This window comes from Microcaecilia unicolor, chromosome 11 (genome assembly GCF_901765095.1).
Source record: "Microcaecilia unicolor chromosome 11, aMicUni1.1, whole genome shotgun sequence".
Lineage (NCBI taxonomy): Eukaryota > Metazoa > Chordata > Amphibia > Gymnophiona > Siphonopidae > Microcaecilia > Microcaecilia unicolor.
In genome coordinates this window covers 79328381-79356076 of record NC_044041.1, presented here as the reverse complement: position 1 = coordinate 79356076, position 27696 = coordinate 79328381, and positions in this window count along the sequence as shown.

Below are 27696 nucleotides of genomic sequence, written 5' to 3'. Positions count from 1 at the left end.
CAGTCAATCGTACATTTATTCACGGAACTATGTACACCATATGTCTTTGTGTCCAACACTGCCCTTCTAGCTCCCCATTGTCTCCTTCCAATGTTTCTATGTTGATGTCCCATTGTTATATTCCTAATGATATTCGAATGTCTCGCACAACTCTGTATAATGTAATCCATAACCAAGTTGTAACAAATGTATTTCTATTATTCATATCTTATTATAAGCCACACTGAGCCCGCAAAAAGGTGGGAAAATGTGGGATACAAATGCAATAAATAAAATAGAGGCCGTGGAAAGCAGTGAGTAGCTCAAGGAGCTCTTGTCTTACCCTCTGAGGTTATCTAAAAGGTCTGACTCACCCAACTACTGTTTCTTAAACTTTGTTGCCCAGTATAAAAACTGATCGAAACTTTGTTTTGCAAATGACTGGGATGAGCAGGAAGGAAAAATGCAGGGGGTATTGAAGGGGCTGTGGTGATAGCATTTCACTATATCTTATGTATGTGATGGGCTACCCAACCAATTTGGGGTTAATGTTTCAGTAGGGGGGCCCAACTTGTACTCTAGGCATCTACTTGATAGCCTGTGCATGTGCAACCAATTTTCAAACCTACCTACCTACATTTTCATACATTTAAAGGATATTTTTTTAAACAGTGCTTTACCTGGGAAGTGGGTAAAAATGTGCAAATATGGCCTGCATGCACATACTGCTACCCACAATGAATAGAAGCATTCCCTGGGACAGAGTTTGGGAGGGGAGGGTTACTTATGTGCATCCTTTTGAAAATTCAAATGTAAGATAACCTAGAAAAACTGGGTGCCCTGAAGATCATTTATAAATCTACATGCTTTGAAAATCCAGCAAAGTCCACACAGTGCACTTTTATTCATATACAAAGTCATAAAATTCCCCTCTTTTAATATATGCTCATAGTCTTTTCCCCAACAGAGTTACATTCCTGGAAACATGTCTTTGAGGGAGTGGATGGTATAGTGAATAGCACTCCCTTATAGCAGGTGGCGCTAGTGTGCTGAGAGTGAGGCTGAGGGGCGGGGTTCAGACCAGGCTGGAGTTTAATGCCCTGAGGCTGAATAGATCAGGGAGACCCCAAGTGCAGAGGACTCCAAGGGTGTGACAAGCAGGGCTGCAGTACCTGGGAAGAAGAGTGGTCTTAGCAGGGAGTACTATCCTGTAAGTGACAGAGCAGAAGAGGATTGGAATAGAACCAATTTGTCTTTCAACCTGGTAGATAGTGTGACTTGGGAAGTCAGTGAAAGTGGAACAGGTGGGGATTCCAGGAAGAGACAAGGTAGTTGTCTGGTGGAGAGGCAACCAAGTATGTGCCATGGGCCTACAGGGACAGGCCATGGGAAAGAGAGCTTGAGACTGTAAAAAGTGACTTTATACATTTATTTATCTCTGAGCTGTGGAGAGAAAAGGGTACATACTTCTCTGCATGTAAATAAATATTTTCCTTTCACCTTTAAACCCGGTGTGGCTGTATTTATCAAGGGCCCAGGCCTATAGTTTATAATTTATTAAAACTTACTATACTGCCCAAACTAACTCGCAAATCTGGGCGGTTTACCGACTAAAAGCAAAAATAAACGAGGTTGGAAAAGAACTACAATATTTGACAGGAAATAGTTATTTCAATCATAACAGTGAAATCAAACTTAGACTAGACAGTAACGAAAGGACATGAGCGGGGTAAGGGAAGGGAAAGAGGGAAAGACGAGTGAGGGATAAAGATAGAATGAGAGGAAAAGAACAGTGCAAAAATGACACAATCTCTCCATCCCTTAGCAAACCAGATTAAAACACTTGTTTAAATAGCCAGATTGTCAAGGCTATTTTAAAAATTATAATAGATAACTCACAACATGTGGTAAGAGTGAAAGAATTCCAGTAGAAAGCGGTTATAAAAAAGAAAGCATGGTGATGGGTAAATTTAAGCTGGGCAGCTTTGTGGTTAGGGAGAGCCAGTCATTAACTGAATGCAGGAGTCGGATAGGCACGTTACCACATATGACTGTAGTGCTGGAATCTAAGCTTCTGCTTCAAAGAAGCTGACTTCATGTACCTCCAAGACTTGGGGTCTCAGTACAGCTGGGGGGAGGTAACTTTTGGAAAGGCTAAAGAGATTAGCTCTGCCTTCAAGAGCTAGGGGAATAAAAGAACTAGCAAGCATTTTTTCTTCTGTGGTGTTTTAGAAGAGTGTTGCAGTACTGTAATGGAACAAGTAAACTCTGGTTTGGAGTACGCCAGAAGACTGGTCATGAGGGGCCAGAGAAGTGCAGCAGAGTTGTTTGGGGCTGTTATGCAAGCCAGACCTAGCCAGGAGAGTTGGCAAGGTAGAAGAAAAGAGAAAAAAGAAGTTTGAAACTGTGAAAGCAAGTAAGAAAGTACTTTCTGTACTTCTTCCAGTTCCACTGAAAGTGTGAAAGCAAGTGTGGAAGTTGTTTCCTGTTGGAAAGACAGTGGAACAGTCGTATTGTGGTTTAAGAGTGAGCTACAAATGACAGAGCTGGGAGCTTGATTAAGGCACAGTGTGCACCTGGATGAAAGCAAGCTTGTGGAGGCAGTGCAATTGATTTAGAAGCAGCTCCTGGAACAGAGGGCTCAGTATGAAAGAGAAAGTGAAAGTCTGAACTGAATTTGGGCTGGAGCAGTTGGGAAATCTGGTTCAGAGTAGTGATTGGAGCCAGTGCTGGAGCTAGATGTCTTGAAGCAAGGCCAGCTCCTGAATACACAGCAGACTAGAGGTTGTAAGAGACTACAAGCTAAAATCCTGGAATGGATTTGTTGTTTCAAGCTAGTACTGCAGCATATACTGGTGGGGGACCAGCGAGTGTGCCTTGAGGACTGAAGAAGTAAAACTCCAAGATAGAAGTGTGGGACCAGGAGTGGGAGGAAACCTGGTAGCCCTACAGTGATGCCCTGTGAATTCAGAGGACTACCGACCCTGAGAGTGAGACACCACTGAAGAACGAAAAAGGCCAAATAGAGGATCATGAAACAGTTACAAAGGGTGACTGGCAGACAGCCTGCTGAGATAGCTGAGAAGGCACCAGGAGGAAGGAAGATAAAGGAGCCTCCAAGAGGGAGCAAGTTAAGTGACCTGTCAAAAAAAATCAATGGGCTTCAGGAGGTTAAGCGCCCTGATAAAGGAAGGAAACTAGAAGCCAGAAAAATGGCTGGGCAGCAAAGGAAAGTGATGCCTGGGCAAGGAAGTGAGTTACACTCCAAGCCCAGAAGCCCTAAGGTGGAAAAGAGTACCTGTCATGAATAACAGGTAGAGGTTAAGTGCCTGTCTCATATGCATCCAAAGAAGTGGAAGTTCAGCCCTGTAGTCTAGAGGTGACTGAAGACCTGGATTGGTTGTCTGAACCAGGAGGAGAGACAAAACTCTTTGAAGATCACCCAGTAGAGGTTCAGGACCCACTGCAGGATTTAGCTAGCGAATTGGAGGAGGTTGATTGCTTTATTAAAATGCTGGAGGAAGAATTGCAGCAAGCTGCTATGTTTGTGGGTCAATTACAGGAGGAAAAGAAGACCCTCCAACAGCAACTGGTAGAGAATAAGGACTAGTTGCAAGGTCAAAGATAAAAGTGGAATGAAGACAAGGTCAGTCTGCAGGACCTGGCCAGAGAGAAAAGGAATCTGATGGGAACTCTCACCCAGCAAGCTGGGAAGTGTGTAGAGGAATTACAGAGCATTTGCACTGCTGTAGAAGCAGAACAGATAGGTGGAGAAGAAAGCCAGTTGTGTAAGAGAGAAGGAAGAAGTAACTTGCAGGTTGCAGGAACTGCATGGACAGTTGGAGAGGAGTGTCTCAACTGACCAATTCAAAGAAATATAGAAAGGGCTGACTGAGGAGATAGCCAAGAAATTTAAGCTCCTGGAAGCCAGGGATGAAGGGTTGGCACAGCAGTAACAAACAGTCCAGGAGTTGAAGGATCAAGTTGGTCTATTGACAGTACAGACTGAGGACTGTCAGGCCAAAGCAGAGGCTGCAGAAGCTGAAGCAGAGCAGCAAGAGTTGAAGGCAACAGTGCCATGGTGGCAGTATACTAAGCTGCAAGTCAGGTGCAGTTAACTGAAGTCTTGCAAAGTTATGAGGAGCTGAAAGCAAGGACACAGGCATTAGAGGACCTGAATGCCAGGCTCCAGAGTGAAGTTCAAGAGTTGAGCCTCCAGGAGGAGGTGGCCTGCGAGAGAATGAAAGCAGCTCAGCTGGAGTGTACCAGGCTAGCAGAAATGAATGGGTTGTTGACCTGGCAGCTGATAGAAATGCGAAAGAAGATATGCATGTATTATGGCAGTGTGCGGGAGCACCGAGAAAAGGTGACACTATTGAAGATTAGCTTGCAGACACTGCAAGCCCGGTTGACCCAGATGACAGTCTTCAGTAGGGAGACCTTGAACGAGTTGAAGTATATGGCAACCCAACTCAAGAAAGCTGCTCGGACAAAGGTTTGACTGGATAACCAACTGAAAGAAATCAGGAGGAGAACAAAAGAAAAGCAGCAGATACAAAGGGCTCATGTCCTGACTCATACCAGGGAGATGTCTCTCCAAATGGAAGACTTAAAAGAGGCAACTGGAGGAAGAATCAGAAATCACAAAGGGCATGGCAGATGCCTTACAGATGGCCAGCTGAGAGTGTTGCAGGAATTGAGATAGGAATTTGTGATGCTTCAGGAGTCAGACAGCACACACCAGTATGAGAGAAAAATCTTCTTTATTTGCCAGCAAACAAAGCAAGACATCAGTTCTAGCTCTCTTCTCTTTCTCTCAGCTCTTTTTGTGTCATGTGGCTTCTGTCTCAGCTGCTTCTCTTCTGCTGTCTCTCCTGTTATCTTCCAGCTTTCTTCCTTTCTTCTGAGCTCCTTCTGACGTAAACTGCTTCTGCTCCTACTTAAATACTGTTCTATCCAACCTAGCCTAGCCCAGCCCCCTTACTCTCCAATTGGTTAAGGAATAGATTGGTCACTTTGCCTCAACCAATCATTACTTTTGAAATATCAGTTACATAGGTTCCAGACATCCTAAACTGACCTGTGACCTGGGGCCCCTTACACCAGACATTTGGGCTCCAGTCTCTTACATGTTATTATGATTGATTTCTCATATTCCTAGTACTAACTGCTAACTAAACTCTGGCATTCATTAAAGGGGTCAAGGGCCAATCTTACTTAATAGCATACATATCAGGTTATCACTTTCAAGACCATTTCTACATTTTACCTATAATTAATCAAGGAGAAGAGAGCTGACTAGTCCTGACCTCTTCACCTATCAGCTTATACATTGAACCAGCCAGAACTATGGCTAAGTCAAACCACATGTTGATCTCCTCAACTGCAGTCTTAAACAGCAGACAAAGGATCATTTTAAAAGTAACACAGAGTTGAACAAACATCCTACATAGAAATTATAGAGAATAAAACATATTCTAAAATACACAGAATCAGTATTCCTTATAAGCAAGAACTTCTAAATTCTAATCTATTTATATCTAGGATTATTTAGAATCTAACTATTTCCTTCTAAGCATTGTTCTATTTAATCCTAAACAAACTGCCTGCTTACAAAACTATTCAGTATGCCTAATAATGTACAGATGTTAAACTAGCTTTCATCATTCACCAGGGTGAAAGAAATTCCTGTCTCTGACCTTTCTAACCCAGCCCGGCAAACGCTAGAGTTCAATATAATCTGAACCATCTGGCATACCTTCACTTGCTAGCAGAACTGAGAATTTAAACTTCAAGCTTTTAATATCATTTCTTATGTATATAATTTCTCAGAGTTAACACTTTCTTTGCCTATGGCTGCCTCATTCCCCCCTTTGAGACTAAAATCAGCTTATGCAGAGATAAGTCTCACAACTCAAACTCTGGAGATTATAGTGATCCTAACTAGGAATAGACTTATGAACCACCATTACCCTACTTGTTAAGGTCCGACGGCATACTGCCGAAGCACATGAGGCCAGGAAACAAAACAACAACCCTGCTAAAACTAAGACTATTAGGGAAATGAACAAGGGACGTATCCAGGAGGTCAATGACCACCACCAGGAGGTAAGGTCTAATCCTCCTCGGTAATCCTCCACATTAAGGCTGGCCAACTGTAGGACTTTATCCATGGCATGCCTAACTACATGCGTCCTATTTATGACAATAGTACAGCACTCTGAAGAATTTAGCACTGTGCAGAGGCCACCCTGAGCTGCAAAGAGATAGTCAAGGCCCATACGATTATACCTAGAAACTATACTTAATTCATTAATTTGATCCTGCAATGCATTGACTACCACGTTCAGCTCATGAACTAAAACATGGAGTAGGGACTGAAGTCTCCGAGTAGCCATACCTAGTTCAGTAATACCCGCTACCGGGCCTCCAATTGGAATCCAGGCCGTGGCAGAAAGGGCTACAAGTCTCTTTTTAGTCAGAGGATAAGTAGAATTGATATACTGGAGGGCTAATTCAATCGCCTCATCCTCTGTGGCAACGGAGGAGGGTAAGGACAAAGCCTCTCGCTTAGAGCGGTGCGGGGATAGTGGCTTAAGAGGAATAACTTTAGGAAAATAATTCAAGGTTACCAATACACAAAAATCATATGTGGAGGGAAGAATCATGTGGAGGACATTATCACAGAGCCAGTAATGACCAAGGAGAGGGTGAGGAAAGTTCCCAATAAATGTTGGCTCAGGCTGGACAGGGTACTTAGGGTGCCCATAATGCGAGCCCCTATCCCAGGGGGAACGAAGACGAAATGGAGACTTTGCACACCATAGGCGCCAATCCCCAATTGTGACAGGCTGCTCATTTGTTAGTAACTCTTCATACCCCGGGGACTTATGAAAGTAGAAAATAAGCTTGGACACTATAGTCTTCTCAGTGGTACGCTTAGGAGCCAGATAATCACCTGGGTCATAATCTACAGGTATGGTAGCAGGGCACATAGGAGTACCTGGAGAAACTACCCACACAGATTCTCCTTTTTCTGGGAGAACATTAGTATAGTTACAGGGAATGGGAAGAACAGTTGAGATGCTTCTTGTTAAACAAAACACTCCAGAAGCTGGATAGGGAGACGTAAAAACTGGCCTTAGAGAAGAGTCAGAGGGGGAAGTAGCATTATAAAAGGACCACCAAGTATAATCCTGGCTCCAAGGGCCTGAACTCGAAAAGTAGGGAGGTATAAGAGCTGGGAGCTGCACAGGGACAGGAACAGCTGGGACATCTGTGGTATAAGGAGAAAATCGGGAACACACAATACAAGGGGAAGTAATCTTTGCCTGGCTAATTAGTTCCTGGACAGAGTGTAACCAAAGGTTGGAGCGAGTTGGGGTATTAGGAACAAGGAGGCAAGGAGTAGAAAACAACAAAAGCATCCAAACTACTAACATTTTCTTTCTTCCTAATCTAAAACAAATACAGCAAACTAATTAAGCAATAATATTTCAACAGTCTGTGCTAATCACAGATTATTCTCATATAATGTTTCAGTCTTTGAGTTCTTATACCAGTTGGGATAGACCCTCAACTGATAAGGATCAAGCTCTCAAATTCCAAGAAAGCCAGAATCTGGGCAAGAAAGTATGAAGCCGAAGTTCAGCCGTTCCTGCAGTATGCAGTTGACCCTTCTTTTCAGCTAGTAGATTCTTTGGTTCGGGTCAAGCGCAACTTCAATGGCTCCGCTGGATCACTTTCTGCTCTCCACTGTCTAGGCTCCGTCTGATCCGTGCTGGGCTCAGTCTGGTCAGCAGACTTAATTCGAGACCAATGGACCCATGGAGTTATCCCTGCGACCTTCACAGCTGCAGGGGTAGAAAGCAAAACAGTAAAAGGTCCTTTCCATCGGGGCCCCAAAGGCTGGAGCCTCCAGTCTTTCACCCAAACTCTATCCCCTGGCAGGAAGGAATGTACCTGAGCCTGGAAGGGGACAGGGTTTATTTCTCTCACATAAGACTGAAGCTCAGAAATTATCTTTCCCAAGAGGGCTACCTGCTCCTGCACCTGGGCAGACCCTAAAATCCCTATGTCTCCCTTAATTCCCTGTAAAATGGCTGGGGGCTTCCCATACACAATTTCAAAGGGAGAGAGGGCTGTTCCTTTAGTTGGGGTGCATCGGAGGCGGAAGAGGGCTAGTGGCAATGCCTGTGGCCATTTCAATTGGGTTTCCTGACAAATCTTTGCTAGGCTATTTTTCAAGGTTCTGTTTGCTCGCTCAACCTGCCCTGAACTCTGGGGACGATAGGCACAATGCAATTTCCAGGTAATGCGCAATGCGCGGGACAGGGCCTGAAGTGTAGCTTCAACAAAGGCGGGACCATTATCTGAACCTATGGCAAGGGGCAGTCCATACCTGGGGATGACATCCCTAAGGAGGGCTCGAGCTACTTCTGTGGCTTTCTCAGTAACTGTAGGATATGCTTCCACCCACCCAGAAAAGGTACAGACCATAACTAAGAGGTATCGGAGCCTACCGCTCCTGGGCATTTCTGTGAAGTCTATAACTAGGGACTCAAAGGGTGTTAGTCCTCTAGACTGAACTCCTGGTGGAATACGGGGTCCCTGGCGGGCATTATTCTGGGCACAAAGAGTACATCGGGCAGAGGCAGTGGCAACCAGACTATCCAATCCTTCCAGCACCACTACTCGATTGAGTAGACGGGCTAGTGCTGTTTTCCCTAAGTGTGATAGGTCATGAGCTTGAGACACTACAGGCCAAGCTAGGTGGCGTGGCACCAGAACTCTGGTATCAGGGAGATGTAACCAGCCATCAGGTCTCCTTACTGCACCTTCTTCTTGAGCCCATTTCTCTTCCATTTGGGTATACATAGGCGTCCATTCTTGCAGTCGAATTTGGAACAGGGGAGTCACAGTACTTGCTGGGGGTCCTCGAGCAGCTTCCTTGGCCACCCGATCAGCATGGCGATTCCCTCGGGCCACTGGAGTATCTATCCTTTGGTGTCCCCTGCAGTGAATGACAGCTACCTTCTTAGGGGCCCACACAGCCTCTAGCAGCTGAAGTATTTCGGGTCCATACTTAACAGGTTGGCCTGCAGCATTTATGAGTCCCTTTTCCTTATACAAAGCTCCATGAGCATGTAAAGTTGTAAAGGCATACTTGGAATCAGTATAAATGTTGGTTACCAGTCCTGCTGCTAACTCCAGAGCTCGTATGAGGGCCACAAGTTCTGCTTTCTGGGCTGAAGTTCCTTGGGGCAGGGCTCTTGCTTCTATCACCTTGTCCTCTGTCACCACAGCATAGCCTGCCAGTCGCTTGGAGTTCTCCACATAACTGCTTCCATCTGTAAAATAAATTACATCTGGGTCCCTCCACGGCACATCTTTAAGATCTGGTCGACTGGAGTACACTTCATCCATAGTTTGGATACAGTCATGATCTGGAGGTCCCTCAGATGCTGGCAAAAGAGTGGCAGGATTAAATGTAGCCACTGTTTCCAGGTGTATCCGTGGATTCTCACACAAGCTAGCTTGGTACTTAACCATGCGGTTATTTGTAAACCAGTGGTTGCCCTTATACTCCATGAGGGTGAGAACTGCATGGGGGACTTTAACAACCAGTTCTTGCCCCAAGGTCAACTTATCAGCTTCCTGGACCAGTAAGGCTGTTGCTGCAATGGCCCTCATGCAGGCTGGCCATCCTTTAGCCACTCCATCCAGCTGTTTAGACAGGTATGCAACAGGCCTCTGCCAGGATCCCATCATCTGGGTCAGCACACCTAGAGCAACCCCCTGTCGCTCATGGACATACAGTGAGAAAGGTTTCTCCACATCAGGAAGGCCTAACGCAGGGGCTTGGAGTAGGGCTTTCTTTATGGCAATGAAGGATTGTTGAGCAGTAGGTCCCCATTCAAATGGTTCCTTTTCACCCCCCTTTGTGGCTTGGTAAAGGGGTTTCGCCATCAATGCAAAATTTGGAATCCAAATTCTGCAGAATCCGGCTGCTCCCAGAAATTCCCTAACTTCCCTTCTGGACTTGGGTTGGGGAATTGCAGCAACTGCTTGCTTCCTACTAGCATCCAGTCTCCGACTTCCCTGGGAAATGCAAAAGCCCAGATACTTCACTTCTGACTGACAAAGTTGGGCCTTTGAGCGTGAGACCTTATAGCCTGCATCCAAGAGTAGCTCCAGCAATTCTCTGGTAGCCTCAAAACACTCTTCCTGGGTCACTGCTGCAATCAGGAGGTCATCTACATACTGGAGTAAAACTCGCCTGGAAGGCTCAGATTTAAAAGTCTTAAGGTCTTGCCCTAGGGCTGTCCCAAAAATAGTGGGGGAATTCTTGAACCCCTGTGGCAGGCGGGTCCATGTATACTGAAGCTTCCTTCCTGTTACTGGGTTTTCCCATTGAAAAGCAAAAAGCAGTTGACTGGCTGGGGCCACCCGAATACAAAAGAAGGCATCTTTTAGATCTAGTGTTGTGAAATGGGTAGCTCCAGAAGGTATCAATCCTAGCAGGACATATGGATTAGGCACTACAGGGTGTAATGAGATAGTGGATTTGTTGACCACTCGTAAGTCTTGGACTGGCCGGTAGTCCTCAGTCCCTGGCTTCTGAACTGGCAACAATGGCGTATTCCATGGAGACTGGCAAGGACGAATAATTCCATGGGATAACAGACGATTCAAATGTGCTTGAATCCCTTCCAGAGCCTTTCTGGGAATTGGGTATTGGCGAAGATGGATTGGCCGGGCACTTGGAAGTAAGTCTACATGTACAGGAGGAATATTTCGGGCCAACCCTGGGGGATTATCTTCTGCCCATACCCCACTGACCTGAAAGCTGTCTGCCAGGGGTAGGTCAACTTGGCCATGTGACTGATGCAGCCGCCATTCTTCTTCAAGAGGGCAACAGAAACTCAGTATACCCTTAGGGCTGGATGTTGGGGGCCGAAAGGAGACTGAAGTCTGGCCATCAGAGTCAAAAGAAATTTGGGCCCTAAGCTTGGACAGCAGGTCTCGACCTAACAAAGGGATTGGACAGTCTGGCATATACAGGAATTCATGAGTGACTATGTGTGAGCCTAATTGGCATCTACGGGTTGTCAGGAAGGGCCTCCGGTTCTGCACCCCCGTGGCTCCCACCACTCGGACAGTTTTTCCAGACACAGGCGCTAATCGCTCCGTCACAACAGAATGTTCAGCTCCTGTATCAATCATGAATGGAATTGAGCGGCTCCCTATAGTTAGCTTGACCATAGGTTCCTGGGAGCCCAGTTTGTAGGAACCCGGTCTGTCCTATTCGTCCCATTCTGCCATCTCGGCTATCCCGATGATGTCAGATTCAGGAGGCTCATATCTTCCCTCTCGAACTCGGCCTCGGCTTCCTCGATCTCCTGGTCCCCTTCTCAGTCCCTGGCGCCTCTGGGGGCATTCATCTTTCCAGTGCCCTCTTTCCTTACAATAGGCACACTGATCCCTCTCCAATCTTGGTCTGGGATTCTCCCCCCTTGGCCGGGATTGATTGAAGGAATCTCGGGGCCTGGCTGGTGGTCCAGGGTCCCACTTTGGCTTCCCATTAGCTAGAGGTCGACCTCGGTTAAGGGTGGAATTAGTAATGGCTGCCGCTAAAAGGTCGGCCTTCTTCTGCATCTTCCGGTCAGCCTCTCGGCGCACCTCCTGATCTCTATTAATGAAAACCTTGGTTGCAATCTCAATTAGCTGGGTGGTATTCATCCCTGCGAATCCCTCCTGACGCTGCAACTTCTTCCGGATATCTGGCATACTCTGGGCCACCAATGCGCTATTCACCATTCTCTGGTTTTCTTGGGCTTCAGGGTCAAATGGGGTGTATGTTCTGTAGGCTTCAATTAGTCGCTCTAGAAAGGCCCCAGGGGATTCAGTTGCCCCTTGGAGAATTTCAGAGACCTTTGCCAGATTAATGGGCCTCTTTATGCCTTTCCTCATACCTTCCAGTAAGTCCCGGCAATAGCCAGACAACAGTTCATAGTGCTGCCCATCATTTGGATCCCAATCTGGAGCTGCGCGAGGAAACCGAGCTCTAACCCACCCCTCTAGGTCCGGTGTCCTCTCGGGAGCACGTGCTCGCGTGATGGCCTCAGCATTTTGCAAAATCTTCCGCCTCTCCTCAGTTGTGAAGAGGGTCAGGAGAAGTTGTTGACAATCAGTCCAGGTTGGGTTATGGGTGGCCATAATGCTAGCCACTAGGTCCACCACTGCCTGAGGCTTTTCAGTATAAGAGGGGTAATGCGTCTTCCAATTCAGGAGATCAGTGGTTGTGAAGGGTACATACTGATAGGCCTGTGCCTGTATAACCTGACCCTCATTATTAGGATCCGGTCGAGTGATGGTTACCTGTCGGAGTGGCAGAACTCTCGAGGAGGTGGGAATGGAACCTGAGGTAGAGCTAGGAGCTACCCTCCTATCATGCTCAAAGGTGATTGCAGCAGGTCTAACCCATTCAGTGGAGGTGTGTTGAACCCCTGAGGGATGGGGAGGGGTACTCATAGACTGAGAGGTGGTCACAGGTGAGTCAGTCCATTGAAAGGGATGCCGGGCCCCTGATGAGTGGGTAGGGGTATTAGAAGGAGAGGCTGGGCTGTCAGGAGTTGAGGAGTCAGGGAGTGGAACCCAAAGCGGGTCTTCAGAGGTTAACAGGAGAGGATGTGGCAGAGGAGAGTAGAGACTGGGTGAAAAGTCCAACCTAGGGTGTGGCAGGTTTGGCACAGGAGGGGAAGAACTATCCGGAGAAGCCTGTGCTGGAGAGGCTTGAGCTGGGCGGCGTGGATCTCTAGGGGCGGCACGGAACCCCAACAATGGGCCATAAGGTGGTGGCTCAAGATCTGGGGGGTCATCAGAGAGTATGGGTTTCTCGGACAGGGTAGGGGCGGAAGCCACCGATTGGGTAGTAGGCTTCCTAGGGCTCTTTCCCTCTTCTAGTTTAGATTTTCTAATCTTTCTTTGAACACGGCCTAACATAAATTTTACTGGGGATCCCATATAAGTTTTTAACCAGGAGGGAGGGTCAGTCACAAGGCTGTCCCAGGAATCTATATAAGGGAGTTGTTCAGAATATTCTGGTTCTCCTACAACTATGCTGTAGACCTTCCGGATTACTTCAATATCTAAGCTGCCACTAGGGGGCCACCCCACTCCCATAGATGGCCACTCAACTTCACACAAGGTTCTTAAAGTACTTGAGCTTAAAGTCTGTCCATAGTCATTAATTAAAAAGCCTTTTTTAAAGTTCTTAAGCATACAATCTAGGGGGGTAGCAATTTGTCTAGATGATGTCCCACCCATAATGCTTACAGTTACAACACACAAAAGGGAGGGAGTTTTTGAAAGTGCAGTAAGGGGTCCGCACTCTCGAAACACTAGGTAGACAGACAGCAATCGCTTCCTTCCGTTGCTGACCAATTGAACTCGCGTTAATTGGAAATGCAGCTATAAGAAGTCCGCACTCAGTTAATCATTCACGCATCACACATTCCATACAGAAAATCCCACCCAACAATTTCAGATTTCTCAGATACAGATAAGCTCAAGCGTTTTCGCTTCTAGTCCCCGCGACTAGAAGGTACTAGGGCCTTCGCTGAGAGTTGATCAGGCTCTCCTTCCTCAATTTTCTTTGAGGGGCTGGTTTACAATTTTCTAGCTAGAATTACAATACAAAATACAGAATACATACCCGGCGAATGTTCTCCAGTCAGTTGGGTGCTGGGATTAATGCAGGATGCATCCCACCGCTGCCACCAAGAATTGTTGCAGGAATTGAGATAGGAATTTGTGATGCTTCAGGAGTCAGACAGCACACACCAGTATGAGAGAAAAATCTTCTTTATTTGCCAGCAAACAAAGCAAGACATCAGTTCTAGCTCTCTTCTCTTTCTCTCAGCTCTTTTTGTGTCATGTGGCTTCTGTCTCAGCTGCTTCTCTTCTGCTGTCTCTCCTGTTGTCTTCCAGCTTTCTTCCTTTCTTCTGAGCTCCTTCTGACGTAAACTGCTTCTGCTCCTACTTAAATACTGTTCTATCCAACCTAGCCTAGCCCAGCCCCCTTACTCTCCAATTGGTTAAGGAATAGATTGGTCACTTTGCCTCAACCAATCATTACTTTTGAAATATCAGTTACATAGGTTCCAGACATCCTAAACTGACCTGTGACCTGGGGCCCCTTACACCAGACATTTGGGCTCCAGTCTCTTACATGTTATTATGATTGATTTCTCATATTCCTAGTACTAACTGCTAACTAAACTCTGGCATTCATTAAAGGGGTCAAGGGCCAATCTTACTTAATAGCATACATATCAGGTTATCACTTTCAAGACCATTTCTACATTTTACCTATAATTAATCAAGGAGAAGAGAGCTGACTAGTCCTGACCTCTTCACCTATCAGCTTATACATTGAACCAGCCAGAACTATGGCTAAGTCAAACCACATGTTGATCTCCTCAACTGCAGTCTTAAACAGCAGACAAAGGATCATTTTAAAAGTAACACAGAGTTGAACAAACATCCTACATAGAAATTATAGAGAATAAAACATATTCTAAAATACACAGAATCAGTATTCCTTATAAGCAAGAACTTCTAAATTCTAATCTATTTATATCTAGGATTATTTAGAATCTAACTATTTCCTTCTAAGCATTGTTCTATTTAATCCTAAACAAACTGCCTGCTTACAAAACTATTCAGTATGCCTAATAATGTACAGATGTTAAACTAGCTTTCATCATTCACCAGGGTGAAAGAAATTCCTGTCTCTGACCTTTCTAACCCAGCCCGGCAAACGCTAGAGTTCAATATAATCTGAACCATCTGGCATACCTTCACTTGCTAGCAGAACTGAGAATTTAAACTTCAAGCTTTTAATATCATTTCTTATGTATATAATTTCTCAGAGTTAACACTTTCTTTGCCTATGGCTGCCTCAAGAGCTTGAGAAGTTTTGTGTGCAAAATGCACTGGAGACAGAGTAGTTACCAGGGGGCGCTAGTCAGTGGCAGACTAGGTAGGTGTCAAGTGGATGACTGATATCAGAAGGGCCATACTGTATTGAGAGTGGCCTGACCAGTACTGAGATAAAGGGCCAGTCCAGTGTCCCTGAGTTCTGGAGAAGGATCACTATGAAGGCAGGTGTATTAAGTGAGTTCCTGCAAGCCTATGAGGAAGCCCCCATGAAGCAGCTAAAGCCATTACAGTGAAATTCTCAGTGGGAAACCCATGAGTGTCATGTTGGAGTTTCACCAGAACCTTTACAAGAAGTGAAGAGTTTGATGGCCCAGCTGAAAAAGGAGTTTCGATCAAAGGCGCTGCTGCTGGAGTATAAGCCAACACTTGAGGAGCGGCTGAGAGAAGCCAGAAGAAAGAGGAAGGAAAGGCAACTGGAAGAAGTATAAATTGCTGGCCCAAAGTTTGCACTACCTCAAGAGTACTGTGAGTTGGAACCCTGAGCGCAGATGTTGATGGTGCTGGGACTGGAAGTATCAGGTCAGGAAGAGTGCAACCTGAATAATACTGAGGAAGATGGTCAATCCAACAGGAGCAGAGGCTGACCACAAACAAAGCCAACACGGGAGGTAGTGCTTATAAAACGCTTTATTAATTGCTTGCATAACGTTTTCCAAGCACTGCATCCCGAGTTTGCTTTGTCTGCGGTCAGCCTCCACTCCTGTTAGTTTGTTTGGATTGTCGTGGCGGTTTCTCCTGCTTGCTGTTCCTGTTGTACATCCTGTTCCTGAGGATGGTCAAGCCAATACCCCAGAAGTGGAGATGACAGTTAAGACTGCTGACTTGTGGAGTGAGGTGCTTCAGGAAGATGACAGCAGCACCATGGAAGGAGTGACAGACATCACTTTGAAAAGTGACCATCTTATGAGCCAGGGGTTAGGAGCTTATCCTGAACCTGGGGACCAGGGTATATGTACAGTGAGTGAGGACAGAGAAGAGCTTACAGTCAGAGAGGGTAAAAGTAATTCCCTGCCTGAGGAGCAGAAAAGCTCTCAATGAGGGTCCAGTACCCCGAAAGATGATGCCAGTATGTTGATCCTACAAAAGATTCACAGGAACAGTGACTTTGGAGAATCAGTTGACCTGACAATGGCCTTCAGCTGTGGAACTGGATGATGAGTTCAATAAGGAGGGTCCTTCACACAGAGTGGCTGTGAGAAAGGAGGCAATGCAAGGTCGTTCAAGGGGGCTATAGAGAATGAAGAGACAGTATGCTGGAAGATGGTGTGTTCCAGAGGTGATGACACTTTCCAGATGGAGAAGATTGTTGTGGTGCAGCCTATGGATGTTCCAGAAATGAGGACATGGACAAACTGTGGCCATTAGTGTGACAGGGCCCAATGATTGCTGTGTTTACCTTGACCTGTTCACATGGGGGTGCTAGAAGCATGGCGTGTCCAAGGTGGTAATTTGGTTATGGTTCAGGGGCAGTCCCAGTGATTCCTAGTAGTTGTGGGTTCCTGGTTGCCCTATGGAATGATTACCCTCTGTCTTTTTGGGGAGGTGTCCATGGTTGTGGCAGGTGCTCAACCTATGAGGGTTGAGCTGAGGGGAAGGGTATGTGAGAGAGTGGATGGTGTAGTGAAGAGAACTCTTTCACTGATAATACAATTCAGTGAGGCTGAGTCAGAGGGGTGGGACCCAGGCCAGGCTGGAGTTAAATGCCCTGACCCTGAATAGATCAGGGAGACCCCAAGTGCAGAGGACTTCCAGGGTGTGACAAGCAGGGCTGCAGTACCTGGGAAGAGCCAGAGGAAGAAGAGTGGTCTTAGCAGGGATTTCTATCCTGTAAGTGACAGAGCAGAAGAGGATTGGGATAGAACCAGTTTGTCTTACAACCTGGTATATAGTGTGACTTGGGAAGTCAGTGAAAGAGGAACGGTGGGGATTCCAGGAAGAGGCAAGGTAGCTGGGTTGTCTGGTGGAGAGGCAACCAAGCATTTGCCATGGGCCCACAGGGGCAGGCCACGGGAAAGAGAGCTTGTGACTTTAAGAAGTGACTTTGTAGGCTGTGGAGAGAACAGGTTACACACGTTTTTGCACATAAATCAATATTTTCCTTTCACCTTTAACCCCGTGTGGCTGTATTTATCAAGGGCACAGGCCTATCCGCTAGGCACATTACCACAACCTCTTAAAACTGCAGTTAAAAGGTTGCATGTTGGGAAGCCTTGAGCTGGCTGAAAATTCACCTTGGAAGAGTCAGCCATCTAGCTGCCATTATAAAATGCTAGAAGAAATTTACATCTATGTACAATTTAGGTGTAACCACAGCAGGCATAAATGTGCAGGCCTAAATATGGCACTTTAGCACATAACCTACAGTAAGTTACTTGTGTATGTGGAGCACCATCAATGCTCAGCTTACGTGTATTCCCCCTTTCATTTATGCATCAAGCAAACTGTGCAACTAAATTATGGAATAGTGCTGAGACCTCTGCTGACATGTGCACAAATGTACATTTGCCACCATAAATGCAAGTAGTCTATAATTTTAGCATGCAAATGGCGCTTACTTTTAGGCACTAAAGTTATAGCCTTCAAAATTTGCACTCTGGTCCACAAAACAATCCATGGTCTGGCCCCAACCTACATGACCGAACTTATCGACTTACCAACTAGAAACATCATCGAATCATCAAGAACGTTTCTAAACCTGCATTACCCAGACTGTAAAGGACTAAAATACAAATCAACATGTGCATCCAGCTTTTCCTACATTTGCACCCAGCTCTGGAACACATTACCTAGAAACATTAGAACTGTGAACACCCATCTAAAATTCCGAAAAGACCTCAAGACTCACCTCTTCCGGAAAGCCTACCCAGCAGACCCGAACTAATTCGAACTAAGAAATGAACAATACCTCTTCCACATAGGCCTATTACTTCAAACTGTACAAATTTTACCACTCCAGTTATATTTAAGTGTACTTCTACCCTTATCCTACTATATATTGCTCACTAGAAGCTGTAGTCCCATCCCCAGAGACTTAGCCTCATTGGGATTACTTCTTTCTATATGCTACTATATAGTTGTCCCAGAGTTGTATTCTCTTTTCCGGGACCTTATCAGCTTCCTTGCACCTACTGTTACTCTATTTTCCACTCGGTATATATTCCCGGAGTTGGTATTCTTCTCTCCGGAATCTGTAAGCAGGGGTGTGCTGGTAAATTTTTAACACCAGGCTCTTTCTCCGGACGTAGCCAGATCTGCAGTTGGAAGGGCCGGGGGGGGGGGGGGGGGGAGCAACACTTCCCTCTCTCTCCTCCCTCCCTTCGTGCGGGCATGCTAGGCATACCTTTGCTGGCAGCCAATAAATGGACTGCCACCACTCCCAATGTCTTGCTCTGAGCAGCATGCTGGAAACAAGGAGCGGGGAGCAGCAGTAGTCTATTTACTTGGCCGGCAGGGCTCAGCATCCCCACCAGCAAAGTAAAAGATTATTCAGCAGGGGGCCCAAGCCCACATTTTGGGAGCCAGTTGTTAAAGTAGCCATGGAGGGCCCTACTTTAACAGCCGGCTCCCAAAATTCTTAAAAACTTAACAACCGGCTCTTGCGAGCCTGTGAGAGCCTGCTCCAGCACACCACTGTCTGTAAGCCACATTGAGCCTACTGCTATGCGGGAAAATGTGGGATACAAATGTAATAAATGAAATAAACTGAGGGGAGAAGTGAGTCCAAACAAGTTCCTCCAGAATATGACCAATTACGGAAATGTTTCTATCTCAGAATTTTGACCAGATCCGATCTGGAGTCTGAAGTTGGGTGAGAAAGCACATAAGCTGAGAAAATGCTTTCCATTCAGGAGGACATCTTGGGTCCAGGGATCAAGGGACCCCCATTGCTCTGGCAGCCTGGCTCTAGATCCTACAAAGCTGGTGAGTCAACCTGCTTTCTTAATTTATGCCTTAGAGCTTTTGCATGGAGAAGTTTCCAGGACACACTTTGTAGCTGGAATTGAAATCCAAGACTGGGTCCTAACTAGCCTGGGCTCCTGGGATCACCTAAAGAGACCTTGGTTTCACCTTGCACGGTCTCTTAAATCATCCTGTTGCAGAAAGTGCAGTGGTAGGAATCAAATTCTACACTTGGTTACATGCAGCCCTAAGACTCTGTCCACGGTTCATGTTGCTTTTCTAACATTTCACCTTCCCTGCCTCTAGCAGCCCTTCTCTTATTATGTTTCTCATCATTTCCTTCAGCCTCCTCTTTTCTCTTTCCTCTCCTCTTTCTTTTTATTGTTTTCCTAGCTCTCTTCCAGCCTATTTCTCTCCTTCCTTTTTGTCTTTCCATGATACCCCCTCACTCTTCATCTGATTTTGCTTTCTCTGCCTGTTCCCCCCCCCCCCCCCTTGTCCTCCCTCCCTCCTTTCTGCCACTTTTCCTTGCTCACCAATCCCAGCTTCTATTGCCCAGTTGGGGTCAATTAAATATTGATCCTTTCCCTGCTATTGGTCATCAGCAGGGCTAATCAGACTTTGGAGAGCACCTTTTGCAGTGATGAATACTAACAATATTAAACAGAATGTTGGCCAAACTAACCCTTCACCGTCTCTCCTTCTGTTTCACCTCTTCTCCCTCCCTATATTCATAGACACAGCTACAGGCAAAATCAATAGTGTATAGAGTCAAGAGTGGAATATTTTTATTCTCTAATTGGAAAATGTGCTTTGACAAAGTCCAAGAAAGGGTTAGGACAGAAATAAGAGTGGAAAAGGGGCAGCAGGAGGGAGGAGAAGGAGATGCTGAGAGGTGTCCAAAGCCATGGTAATTTTAATTTGCAGTGAAAAACTAATAAAAATCCTGCAGATATAGCTGAGAAAAAGCTGTGCCTGCCTTTTCTGGGAATTCTGGAACTGTGATATCACACAGGGAAATCAGTCACAGGCACAGGTTACTTTCTTTTTAGGTGGCACCAAATATTCTAGAATGCCAGCTTCCAAGTCTGGATGCCATCATAGTGTCAAGACCAAGCCAGTGTTTGTGGTGTTCTAATGGCAGCTGGACATGTAGGCAGTTAAGCAACAGTAGGGTTGATGTTTTGGTTTGGTCTACTCTGTGGTTGCCAATCTGGATCTTGAAGAGCATTCTGCTAGCCTGATTTTAAAGAGGTCCCTGGTGAATATGCATGAGCTCTGTTTCCATAAGGGGGAGGCAGGGCAGGGCATGCAAAACTATGTCATGGATATTCACTGTGGATAGCTTGAAAACCAGACTGACCAGGCGGTCCCCATGAGGCATGTTGATAACCATTGCTGTACTCCACCTTTGCATCATTAAAGATTTAACCCCCCGCCCCCCCCCCCCCCCCCCCCGCTGAGGACGCTTTGCCTGGGATTCCCTAGATACAAAGATAAAGTTGATTGTTTTATCAGCAGTTAGACTTCTGGAACAATCTACTGTCCATAGTTGACCCAGCGTCTCTTATGAGAGTTCGCAATGAGTGTTTGGGTACTGTGGAATCATCACAAAATACAGCTTCCAGTCTCCTGGATTTTCCCACCTGTATGAAAGGAAACCAGATTTTGTGCTCATGTGACCCTAATCTTATGGACAGTAGCAGTCTCTGAAAGTGGCTGATGCCAGAGCTGACTATCAACTCGCCTTAAAGCTCAAATCAAAGCTGTAATCTATTCTTCATTCTATGCCCTTCACTGTATTCACTCTGGTCACCTTTTTCTCCCAACCTCCACCATTCACACTCTGCTCCTTGCCCTGGTCATCATACATCTGGACTATTGCAACGTGGTACTATGCTCCATTAAATGCCTTCAGTTAGTACAGTCTCTCTCATTCAACCACATTACTCCACTCCTTCACTGTGAACACTGACTGCCTCTTTCCTCTCGTATTCAGTTCAAACTTTTGACCCTCACCTTCAAAGGATGCTTTTCCTATGCCCCTGACTATTTTCAATGTCTATTCATTCCCTACACTCATCTGTGCACAATCCGGTCCTCTAATGCTGCCCTCCTTTCCCTTCCTTCTCCTCCTGTCATTCGTATGGACGTTACTGGTGCCTCTGCTATCAGTTATATTGGATCCTATGCTCTGGAACTCACTCCCCCTGCAGATCTGCTCTGAACCTTCTTTTGTTGCTTTTAACATTGCACTCAAAACTCACCTTATCAGATTGGCTTTTCCATCTCTTAGGTCCAGATGCACTAAACTTTAACGACCCTTTAACGAAGAATTTTTGAACTGTGGCATGCATTAAAGGCCATTTTCCGACGACGGTAGCAGAAAACGAAAACGGAATGCAGATGAGCAAATTGTGTAGAAACCCTATTGAAACGAGATGCACTAAAGTTTTCCGCCTATGTCAGAAGGGGGCGGGCCCAGGAGGAAAGGAGAGATGCGAAGACTGGAGGCATCAGCTGTTCTTTCTGCCCGTGCAGCGCCTTCACACAGAGGTGAGAGGCACTGTGCGGGCTGGTAAGGAGGAGGGGGGACTGGTGGAGGGGGGAGCAGCGGTGACGACCTCAGGGGGCGGGGCACGGGGGCAGAGGATGGCGGGAGGCGGAGCAGTGGTGGGAGAAGGAGAAGAGAGAGACAGGAAGGGAGGGGGGCCCGGCGCTGCAAAAGGTTTGATTTTTGTTTTGAGTTTTTTTTTTTCATACAGGGAGAAGCGGGGAGCAGCGGTGACCTCGGGCGGGGGGGGGGGGGGGGGGGAGGCCGTCCATACAGGACGCTCCTGATGAGCGCCTTTGCCCCCTCCTGATCCTTTTTTGATGTTCGTTAAGATTTTATATTGTATGCAGGGGAAAGCGGGGAGCCACATGTTTGTGTTGTTGTTTTTTTTGTTTTTGACTTTTGTGGCATAATGCTGGCTGCTCTGTGCATGCTTTAGGGGCCGATTACCGACGGGGATTACACCAATTTAACGTATCTTTAATGCATTGTACTTTACAATACCGTACCGAACGTTAAAGACTTGTTTTTTTGGTGCATTCTTCATTTTTAAAAATTCGTTAAGGACTTTTACGTTTTACATTTTTTTACGAAAGGTTGATGCATCTGGGCCTTAGTTTGTTGTTTTCCTGTCTCCCTTATTTTGCATCTTTTATCTTTCTCTTTTCAGCTATCCACAGTTTGATATTGTACCCCACTTAGCTACCATTTGTTTTTGGTCGCTTGTGGTATACAGACAAAGCAAGCAAGAGAGGGGTCCTCACAGTTCCCACGAAAAAGTCAAGTAGCAGCAGCAGCGAGGGTGAGAGTGAGGAAAGTTCCAAATGACCAAGGCAATCAAGAAGTAAAGGTGTCAGAGAGTTTATTTGCCAAAATATGCTGACACATAGACGTAAATACCTCCAGGTCATAAATGCATTGGAAGTGAGTCTCTTTCAATTGAAAGAACACACTGAAACAAGAGGGCACAGGATGATGCAGTGTTGTAGCTAGATTTTTGATAGGTCTACTCCCAAAATGATTGGGCACAATGTTGTGTCTGCCACCCCCTGCTCTGTGCCCCTACCCCAACTCAAATATCAAATACCTGAGCTGATGTGGATCCCCAAGCGCTGTCGAATGCTAGCACCCAGTTTAAACTCAGTTTTCAGTTATGCGTGAAAACTGAACATGGAACGGATGCCAGCATCAGGGGGCAGCTCACTAAAGCTGCTCTCAACTGAAATGCACTGGAGGGAGTTGGGGTGTCTTTGCAGATGTCTTCGGCTGGTGGGGCTTGGGGTTCCCTGCCAGCTGCAACAAGGGTGCTATGAAAGGTGGTGCAATCAAACAAACATTTTTGGTTTTCAGGATTTTTTTTCTAACATTTTGATGCACAAGATAGAGTCTGAAGCCAGTATGCACCACTTGCTTTTGTATCCTCATTCACATCTGTCAGACATTTCTAGCAGGAGCGTAGCCAGGTTGTGATGCCAAGGGGAGCAGAGAGCGGATTGCATAGGCCCATGCATGCACACACTACGTAGGCATGACGGAGTGCTGAAAAAAATAGGTGCTGGCACCATCAGATGTCTGTTTGGGGGAACGGTGGCACCCCACCTAGCTACGCCTCTGAATTATAGCTAACAGAAGAGCTACAAGAGCAAGAATGGATAGGAGGAACCCTACTGCTTCAATAGGCTTACCCTGAAATGAGTCACAGCATTGTACCTAAGGGCTTAACTCACTAGGGGGGCAATTTTATAACTTGGTGCCATAGTGGGGCAAGCCTAACCTCAACTCTATAACAGCTTCAGGGTGTGCCTAAGCTATTATAAAGTACTAGCGTACCCACTTACAACATGTCAATGGCTGGTATCAGTAGGTGTGCCTAGGTGCATCATGCAGCATGTGTAACTGAGAGTATTCTCCAAGTTGCTCGCATTGCGTGGTAACACGCCTATGGCCTGTCCATGCTCCACCTATGTGTACACCCCTTCACAGTTACATGCTAACAGGGGAATTCTATATATGGCACCAAATGCTAGGCAGTATTTTCGTGCCGATTGTTTTTCAGTGTGGAAAAGCGTTCTAACTAATGCAAGGCACCCAGACATGGCTCAGCAATGAAAATCCATTCTCAGTTCAGCCTGCAGCTGTAAGGGGCTTCAAAACTGCTGACGGCAACAGGCTGAACATTACCCCTGTATATATGCCCCCCCCCCCCCAATATTCAAAAGCATTTAACTGGTCAGGATTGGCACCTGGCCAGTTAAATGCCCCATAACCGTCTCTCCGATTTTCAGCCCCACTTTAGTGGCTATATTTGACTGCGTCAATATATGGGATATCTTTGGGCAGTTAGAAGACAACTGATTAAGTCTGAATACCAACATAGCCGGTTACCTTCAAACCGCCCAAAAATAAACTGGATATTCAATGCCGGTCACCTGAAATGGCCCGGCATTGAATATTCGGGTTTAGCAGTGACTGCAGGAGTTAGCCGGACTAGCTCCCATCGTCTGAATATCAGTCCCATGATGTTCATGGACAAGTTGAGTAGATGAGTGTATGGGTGTCTAAACTGAAGGCGAATTGTATGTACGGTTGAATGTGGTATGAAGATCTGGCCCTAGTTACAGGGTGTGCATTAAGCTAGTCCAGGTGCGGAGTGAGTGAATAGTCAGTCACCACATAAATAAAAGGCTTGGGAGAAGAGCCAGGCTTTCACCTGCTTCCTAAAGTAGAGGTTTCTTCAGTTAGACATAGCCCCTCTGGGTGTGAGTTCCAAGTCTGTAGGCTACTCCTGAGAAGGCTCACTGGTGGTTATCATATTGTGTGATTTCTTTTGATAAGGGTACAGGTCAGACTTCAAAGTTATGTAGAAGGCTAAGGTGCTCATTTTCAAAGCACATAGACTTACAAAGTTACATGGATGTGCACTTTTTGATATGACGTCTAAGTCCGACTGTGGTCGTTTTAATGAAAACATCCAAATTTCAAGTGGGGAATATAGCCATTTTTAAAATGGCAAAATGTCTCTTTTTTTTTTTCCCCAAAAATGGCTATTTGCTAGATGGTTTGTGCTCTGTGTGTTTATCTTTTTGGTCCATTTTTGGAAAAAAAAAAGTCCTAGAGAAAAACACACAAAATCAAGCCATTGGGATGTAGGAGGAGCCAGCACTGGCCACACTGACATCCCAGCAGAGCAATGGGGCATCCTTGGGGGCACTGCAGTGGACTTCACATAAAGGTACTTGGTACACATCTCTCCCTTACTCCCTTATATTGTATGGTGAGCCCTCCAAAACTTACTGTACTCAGCTATACACCACTACTATAGCCCTTATGTCTGCAAGTGTCATTTACATTTGGGTACAGAGGATTTTTGGTGGGCTGATACATTCCACCACAAGTGTAACAGAGTGGATTATGGGCCTAGGTCTCCTTCTCCACAGTGCAGCAGATTGCAGCAGCACTGTATTAACCACGGACCCTGACAAAGCTTTTGAAGCTTTGGCCACGGTCTGCCGTGGACAGTAGGAAGAGGCTGAGCATTCTAACAAGTTTTTGTTTTCAATCTTTAAGTTCAGATGTTTTGATATGACTTGGAGGTTTTTTTGCCAGTGATGACAGCGAATGCTCCGATTAATTTAAAGGCAGTGTACCTATAAGAATGGAGTCTGTTGAGGCTTTTCCCTCCATTTTTTCATAACAGCGTTTGCTATTGTGTATGCAGCTAAGAACAATATTGCAGCTATGTAGTGGAAAAGAGGATATCTTGCTTTTGATAAGATATTAATCTACATATTAGTTGTGGGGATGGCAGGTGGGCGGGTGCAGCTTACATTTTGTGGATCCAGAGCAGAATGTATTTGAGTGCTCATCATTCGTTTTCATAATTAGAAGGGGTTGGGTACCAGGGAGGAGAGGGGGGTTTGTCGCAGCTCAAGAAGAATCGATGCACGCTTATTTGGTTAGGGTTTAGCTAATCTTCTAAGGACCAGAGGAGCAAACACAAGCAGTCTGCAGCTCTCTGCCCCAGCCAAATGACTGATCAATCCTGTTACCATAGTATTTGCTTTATGAAACCCTCCCCCTTCCTCTGTTTCTTTTGTTTGCTTTTACATTTTGCATTTTCTGGAAGTATTTTCCGAACCTAGAATTTACAAGAAGAGTGATGGAAGAACACAAGCTGTATGGGAGCAATTTCCAAACTGTCCAGGGAAAGCACCATGGGTGCCTCATTTTTTAGGGCATTTTTGACACCTTGAGAGGGTGCTATATACACTGCATCAGTTAGTCCCTACTCAAACTATAAAATACTCCAATAATAAACCCCAAATATTATTTCAACTATTAAACCGCATTTCTCCATCCTGCCCACCTTCACCTCCTCTTTCTGAATCTATCCCTTTTTTGGATACTGTGGCCTTAGCTTGGGAAGGCAAAATGGTAAGCCTTAAACAATTATTCAGTCCTTCTGTATCTAATCTTAGTTCGTTATCAACATATGAATCAGCAGCTCTAACTATGTATTGGACAGTTGCTGACATACTTTAAACATTCCCCCTATTAAGATCTTTTAACTTTATTCCTAAGGCTTCATTTTTCTACCTCCCCAAATGACGCTTGGCCAGCCTGCCTAGCTAAGGGGCCCTTTTACTAAAGGGTTGCCACACAGCAACGGGCTTGCCATGCAGCAACCTGGAACTACCGCCAGCCCAACGCGGCCTCCAGCAATAGTTCCGCCTCAAGTGCATACGTGTGGGATAAACACAAAGGAATTCTGTTTAGAAGGAATGGTTCCATGGAATCTTAGCAGAGATTGGGTGGCAATGCCGGTAATTGGGAAACAAAATGGGAGCTGGACAGACTTCTACGGTCTACGACCTGTTCGTGACTGAATAGATAGGGATGGGCTGGAGTATAAATTTTAAGGGGCTTCGATGTTAGCTTCAGGACTTAGTACAAGAAGAGTACTGGGCAGACTTCTACAATCTGTGCCCTGAGAAAGGCAAGGACAAATCAAACTCTGGTATACATATAAAGTATCACATACCATGTAAAATGAGTTTATCTTGTTGGGCAGACTGGATGGACTGTACAGGTCTTTATCTGCCGTCATTTACTATTTTACTATATGTTACCATTTCCAGCGCAACAAAAAGTAGTTTTGTCATTTTTACTGCAGCGCTAACCCGGGTTAGCGCGGGAGCCCTTACCGCCACCTCAATGGGTGGCAATAAGTGCTCCTCGCCGCATAGCCATTTTTAAAGGGGCTTTTTACCTACTGCGGTAAAAAGGGCCCTGGCAAGTGGGAAAAATGGCCCTTAGTGCTACCACAAGGCCCCTTTTACTGCAGCTTGATAAAAGAACCCCTAAGTGACTTCACTAATTTCTCCTGCCTTTTCTTGTGAGCTTTGACACTTACCCCCAATATTCAGCACTATTTAACTGGCCAGGAATGGCTCCTGGCCGATTAAATAGCGCTTAACTGGCTATTGTTCAGATAGTCGGTTATCTCTGCTGAATATTCCCGGTCAGCATTTAGCAGCTAACCAGTTATATCGTGTAATATAACCGGCTATTTGCTAATATTGAGCACAATGCTGGCTATGTTTGGCAGCTAAATTGGGCCACCAAAATAGCAGGCCTATCTTGGCCTGTTTAAACTTAACTGGCCAGTGATGAGTATTGGCTTGGTCGGTTAAGTTTAAACCAACTAAAATTAAACCAGATATTCAATGCTGGTCACCGGAAACGGCCCAGCATTGAATATCCAGTCTCGCTGCCGACCGTAGGAGTTAGCTGGGCCTGCCTCCTGCGGTCTGAATATCAGCCCCTTAGTTTGCAATCTGGCATTTCCCCTGAATCATGGAAAACTGCTATAGTGACCCCTATATTAGAAAAGCTCTATCTCAAATTTGCACCTCTTTTCCAAGTTCTTAGAATGATAGTCTTAACACAGTTTCCATCATTTTCTGACAAGACTTTTGCATTACATTCTAGGCAGGTGGGTTTTAGGAAGTTTCACAGTGATGAAACTTTGCTTACGGCTTTTTATGATGAGGTATGCATTTCGCTTGATCAAACATCCACTGTTACAATTGTTTCTTTAGATCATACCCCGCAGACCCAACTTAAATGCCTGAACTCTGCAATACAACATAAGTAAAGTACGTAATGGACATAACACAACTCTTCCGTTGACTGTGCCACATGAACTTTGTCTTACCACAACATCACATTGTATTTGTTCTCACCGGAGTTCCGAA